Here is a 6658-nt window from a genome sequence, read left to right on the forward strand (position 1 = left end):
GGTCGACTTTAGTTCTAGACTCGTATGTAGTTCAACTTTAGCTGTAATAGTAACCCTCTAGGTAATGATGCCATGTTGTATGGGTGTAATGTACTTAATTGCATTTTATTTATTAAAATAACTAAATTGGTAGTTGTCAGATGGCATTTTGAATAGAAATACGGGTTATTTATTTTGTGACATATTTCTGTATTAGCTCTATCGGATGGTGCAGGTTCAAATGATGAAAGGATTTGGATGAATTTGTCAGGCGTTTTAGCTCAAAGCATGGCAATCGGAGAATTCTTCTTTTCTGAAGTGTGTGTGTGTGTGTGAGAGAGAGAGAGAGAGAATGAGAATGTGTGTGTGTGTGTGTGAGAGAGAGAGAATGAGAATGTGTGTGTGTGTGAGAGAGAGAATGAGAATGTGTGTGTGTGTGTGTGTGAGAGAGAGAGAATGAGAATGTGTGTGTGTGAGAGAGAGAGAGAGAATGAGAATGTGTGTGTGTGAGAGAGAGAGAGAGAATGAGAATGTGTGTGTGTGAGAGAGAGAGAGAGAGAGAGAGAGAGAGAATGAGAATGTGTGTGTGTGTGTGAGAGAGAGAGAATGAGAATGTGTGTGTGTGTGTGAGAGAGAATGAGAATGTGTGTGTGAGAGAGAGAGAGAATGAGAATGTGTGTGTGTGAGAGAGAGAGAGAGAATGAGAATGTGTGTGTGTGTGTGAGAGAGAGAGAGAGAATGAGAATGTGTGTGTGTGTGTGAGAGAGAGAGAGAGAGAATGAGAATGTGTGTGTGTGTGTGTGTGTGAGAGAGAGAGAGAATGAGAATGTGTGTGTGTGTGTGAGAGAGAGAGAGAATGAGAATGTGTGTGTGTGTGTGAGAGAGAGAGAGAGAGAGAGAGAATGAGAATGTGTGTGTGTGTGTGTGTGTGAGAGAGAGAGAGAGAATGAGTGTGTGTGAGAGAGAGAGAATGAGAATGTGTGTGTGTGTGTGTGTGTGAGAGAGAGAGAGAATGAGAATGTGTGTGTGTGTGTGAGAGAGAGAGAATGAGAATGTGTGTGTGTGTGAGAGAGAGAGAGAATGAGAATGTGTGTGTGTGTGAGAGAGAGAGAGAATGAGAATGTGTGTGTGTGAGAGAGAGAGAGAGAGAGAGAGAATGAGAATGTGTGTGTGTGAGAGAGAGAGAGAGAGAGAGAGAATGAGAATGTGTGTGTGTGTGTGAGAGAGATTTGAGATTTTGTTGTTCTTTATTTACCATAAAAGTTATACAATTACAAATTAACGACTACAAAGGGGTAGAAAGATAAATAACTAAAATAAATAGGTAAATAAATAAAACCATCTACAAAAGATGGCTAAAGTGCAACTCGTCATTAGTTAAAAAGCATACTGCTTGTTTATAACACCACTTGGTTTCAAATGATTCTAGATCCTGCATGAGTTTGTAAAAACGAAAATCAACTAAAACCCTAGACTTTAGCAGAGAAAAAAACATCACTAAAACATTATCTCCAGGTTTACCCTCCATCTTGTTGTTCCGGGTAAGGTAAATTGCCATTTTGGCCTCCCCCAGGATAAAATTAACCATTTGGCATACATCCTGTCTGCGTTTCACATATTTAAAACCAAGAATAAAAGTCTCAGTGGAGAATTCTTCATTAAAACAATTAAACAAATTCTCTAAAACCATAAATAGTGGCTTTAATCTTGGACAGTGTAAAAAGGTATGAAATATTGACTCCCTCTGGAAACAGAAGGGACATTCCTGACCAACATTAGGATTTAAAACAGAGATAAAAGAATTCACCGCAATAGCCCCATGAAGTATTCTCCACTGCAAGTCACCCACTCTTTTAGGCAATGGTGGTTTATACAGTGCTCTCCATTCAGGTTTTACATTTTTGCTTAGTTTTAACACACCGCGCCAGGGTGTGTCAACTCTGTTTGAAAGGCACTTTTTGTTTAGCACCTTCACACAGACATTGTACAGCTGCTTCCCTGTAGCATCACACAAAACAATCACAGGCAGATTAGATAAAGAATTATTCCCATCAAGAACAAGTCCAAGTTTCAGCTCAGGAAAAGCATCAGATACATCTGGACATGCCTCTCCTGTGCAGTAGTCCCTGAGTAATTTTAACTCGTCTGTAGTGCAACATGTATGCCATTTTTCCAGGAGTTTTGAGGCTACCCGGGTACATCTTAATCCCATTGATACAGAGAAGTTCTCAACATTCTTGAAATCTGCCCCTGCCCAGTTAATTACGTCCTTCATTGTTATGATCCTGGAGCCAAGTAGCCTCCTCTGAAAGGTGGGAAATTGAGTTAGGGATACGTCCATTCTTGCACCCCCAACCACAGGTTCCTGTAGCAGCCAGTGTAAAGATACAGTTGGTCCCCGCCTTTGTACCTGGAAAAGACCCCAAATTCTTAAAAGAGTTCGATAAAAAGGAGGCATTTTAGAGCAATCAATGTTCTGTGGTGCAATTAAAAACAGTGACTTATCAAGCCCTAGTCCTGCACAAGTCCTTAAAACAGCACAGCTGAGGAGTTTCCAGGCAATGACAGCAGGCCCAGTGAGAAGTCTTTTCACGAACTGCAACCTAAAAGCAGCAGTTCTACTCGTAAAATTAATGAGACCATGCCCCCCTTCATCCTTAGGTAAAAACAAGACAGGTTGTGGTACCCAGTGGTAATTGTCCCAAAAGAAATTCACCACCAAAGATTGGAGCTTGTTTAGAAGGTCTGGCGGAGGGTCTATACATGCAAGCCGATGCCACAAAGATGACGCCACCAAGTTGTTTATGATGAGGACACGCCCCCTGTACGACATCTTTGGCAACAACCATCTCCATTTTTCTAGCCGCCCATTCACACATTCAACTGCCCCCTCCCAATTTTTCTGCATTACATTTTCATTTCCCAAAAAGACACCCAAGTATTTAAACCCATCCTGCTTCCAACATAGCCCCTCCGGCAGCCTTGGTGCCCCCCCCACCCACTGACCTAGCAATAGAGCCTCACTCTTGGACCAGTTAACTTTAGCTGATGAAACAGTCCTAAAATCTTTAAGAATGTTAAAAGTTGTGTCTATGTCCCTACCTCCAGTAATTAGTAAAACTATGTCATCTGCATAGGCTGACAGACGAATAGGCAGAGTACAGCCAGGTAAAACCACACCACTTAGGGCACCTCTCAACTTATGCAAAAGAGGCTCAATTGCTAATGAGTATAGCATACCAGACAATGAGCAGCCTTGGCGCACACCCCTACCAACCTTGAAGGGAGCACTTAAACCACCATTGATTTTTAGTATACTCTCAACATCATTGTACAGAACCCGGATCATATTTACAAAACCCTCACTAAACCCAAAAGCAAGTAACGTGTCCCACAAATACTTGTGCTCCACTCTGTCAAAGGCTTTTTCTTGGTCTAAGGACACCAATCCTACGTTAACTCTCATAAGCTTAGATACATGTATTGTGTCACGAATTAGAGAAACATTGTCAAAAATAGATCTACTAGGAACACAATAGGTTTGGTCCGGATGGATGACCTGGTCCATTACCTTGGACAGTCTATTTGCCAAAACTTTAGACAGTAATTTAAAATCACTACACAGGAGTGACACAGGCCTCCAGCAGCGAATATCGGTGAGGTCGCCTTTTTTGGGGAGAAGAGTGAGGACTGCTCTACGGCAGCTCACCGGTAGGCGCCCCACCGTGAGACTGTCACTGAGCACAGCAAGTAAGTCTTCCCCTATTTCTGCCCAAAAGCACTTATAAAAGTCCACTGGAATGCCATCCAGGCCAGGAGCCTTTCCACACTCCATACCTTGAAGGGCTCTTTCAAGTTCCCCCAGTGTCAAGGGAGCGTCAAGCTCTTCAAAGGACTCAACTGAAACCTGAGGCAGGTCATGCAGAAAAAGGCCACTAGACCCCCCGTCCTTGAGTTCGCTCCTGTATAGATCTTGATAGAACTGCACAGCTCTCTTCCGAATTCCACAGTCATCAGTCACTAAATTTCCAGATTCAGATTTTAATGAAAGGATGAATCTTTTCTGTCCATTTTTCTTCTCCAGACTAAAAAAATATTTTGATGGGACATCCATCTGATCCACACTCCGAAACCTTGAACGGACCAAAGCACCCTTAGCACTAATGCCTAACAACTCAGTTAGTGCATTCTTCTTTTTTTCCAGATTATTAATTATATCTTCATTCCCAGTAGAGTAAGCCAGCATCTGTATTTCTTTTAGTTCTCTCTCCAATGTTTCTATAGCCTGGGTTCTGTCTCTCGTGATGTTTTGAGTATACTTTTTACACAATTGTTGAATTTGTAATTTACCAAAATCCCACCATTGCTGTAAAGAGATAAAAGATGTCTTACATTCTTTAAAATCTGCCCAAAAAGTTTTAAACACTTCCTTAAAATATTTATCATGAACAAGAGATGAATTAAAATGCCAATAGGCACTTTTGGGCTTCACAGCTTTTAAACTAATATCACATAAAACCAGCCCATGATCAGAAAACCCCACAGGAATAATCACACAATTTCTAAAAATATTAAAATGATGTTTAAAAGAATAAAATCTATCAAGCCTAGCCATAGAAATCATATTGCCAAGAGTATGCATCCAGGTATACTGTCTCTGCCCCCTGTGAAAGGTTCTCCAGACATCACTTAAATCATGCCTGTGGATGCACTGGATAAGTTTTCTGCGTGACGACATATGTGGCTCTGCATGATTTCTGTCTAGGTCACCTTCTGTGCAGTTAAAATCACCACCAATAAAAATATATTCATCGCTGCTGCACCCAGATACCATGGTAGATAATTCGTTCAGAAAAGTTACTCTCTCTGATGCATTTGTAGGAGCGTACACACAAATGAAAATTAGAACGTGATTTTCAAAATGTGCTCTAACTTTAAATAGTCTTCCCGGTACTGCTTCCAAAACATCATAGGATATTGGAATGAAATTCTTCGCAAATAGCACTGCCACACCACCACTACTAGAGGTGTTGTGACTTAGGAGAGAAAGCCCATTCCATTCTAGGGACCAATCTGCGGTATTTACCGGGTCACTGTGTGTCTCTTGTAGTAGAAGAACATCGAGACGCTTCACTCTAAGCAGTTCATAAATCTCCGCTCTTTTCACTGGGTCTCTTGCCCCATTCACATTCAGGGAGGCAATACGAACCTCACTCATGATGAAAACCAAAAAGATAAAAAACGACAACATATACTTAATCATTTTACAGATGAGAGGCTTATTATTTACCATTAACTTCAGTAGTACTGCCCAAAAGAACGTTTAGTTTCGTGACGAACTTGCGTAAATGGTAAGACTCTTGTTTGGTAACAAGACCTTCCGCTACAAAAGATTTTGCTTTAGACATAAACTGTTCAACATCTGGAAAATGTTTATCAATCTGAACTTTTTTGGCATGCTTGGTTTGGGACAGGAACTTCTTAAAGTCATCTACAGTATATGACCGAGGCGCATAGCCACTCGGGCGCATGCTGCAACTGACACTACAGTCGGAGTCAAACTCGCTTTCTGTTTCATCCAACCTGGCCTTGCTGCGAACTTTGGCCGATTTATTTTTACTTGTATCGTGAGACTGACTACATCTCCTTTTGTTTCTGGCTCGGGGCACTTTAAAAGTGGGGTTTAATTCTAATGGATCCATCTGAGAACTCTCGTCTCCAGCGTCATTATCATCACTATTATCGTCATCATCTTCTATGTTAACTGGGGGAATTTCAACGTCTGGTGCTGTAGTAGGATCAGACAGAACGCTACCCTCCACGGGCTCATCTGTGGGCGTGCTCTGAGGAGGAGAGAAAGGCTCCGGCGGGGGTACTTCTCTCTCCCCCTCTGCACCGCTCCCCACAGTGTTACCATCACCCATGGAATCATTCGCTTTAGCCGGATTCTCCCCTCCCTCCCTCACCACCCCAATACCGCCGGTTGCAGGCTCCTCTCTCCTCTGAGGACATGCCCGCACCAGGTGACCATTCTCCCCACAACCAAAGCACTTCATCAAACAAGAGGAAACATATATAGAGTACACAAAACCATCCACTGTTACATTCAGAACCAAATCCAAATCATGACCATTGTTTAAAGTCATATAGACAAAACGTCTAAAAGATACAACATGTTTTAGCTGCGGGGAACTAGTCGATATTGCTATTTTCCTAATAGGTGAAATCAGCTTGCCATAGCGAGAAAGGATTTCCATCAGGACCTCGTCCTTTACGAAAGGGGGGATATTGGAGATAATCACTTTCTTAGAAGGGGCCGCTAAAGGGAGCACTTGGGTGAAGACACCATCAATTACAACACCATTTTCAACCATGGCGTTTGCCAAACCCACCGTCTCCAAAAACAAAACCACAGCGCTATTCATCCGAGCGGCAGAAATTATCTTATCGTGTCCAACAACCTCCCCTACAGCCAAACTGCAATCTTGGACACTGGCGCTGGAGTTTATTTTAACCCCATGACGCCGCGTTAAAGACTCAAACTTTTCTCTGCCCGAGGCCGCCATGCTTCCAGCAAGGCAGGACCTCGGCAAGAAAAAAAAAAAAAAAAAAACACTCCACACAAACACCTAACGTTCAACAAATACACACAATACAGCACACAAACAAAGACAAACAA

The sequence above is a fragment of the Neoarius graeffei genome, chromosome 15 (assembly GCF_027579695.1).
Source record: "Neoarius graeffei isolate fNeoGra1 chromosome 15, fNeoGra1.pri, whole genome shotgun sequence".
Lineage (NCBI taxonomy): Eukaryota > Metazoa > Chordata > Actinopteri > Siluriformes > Ariidae > Neoarius > Neoarius graeffei.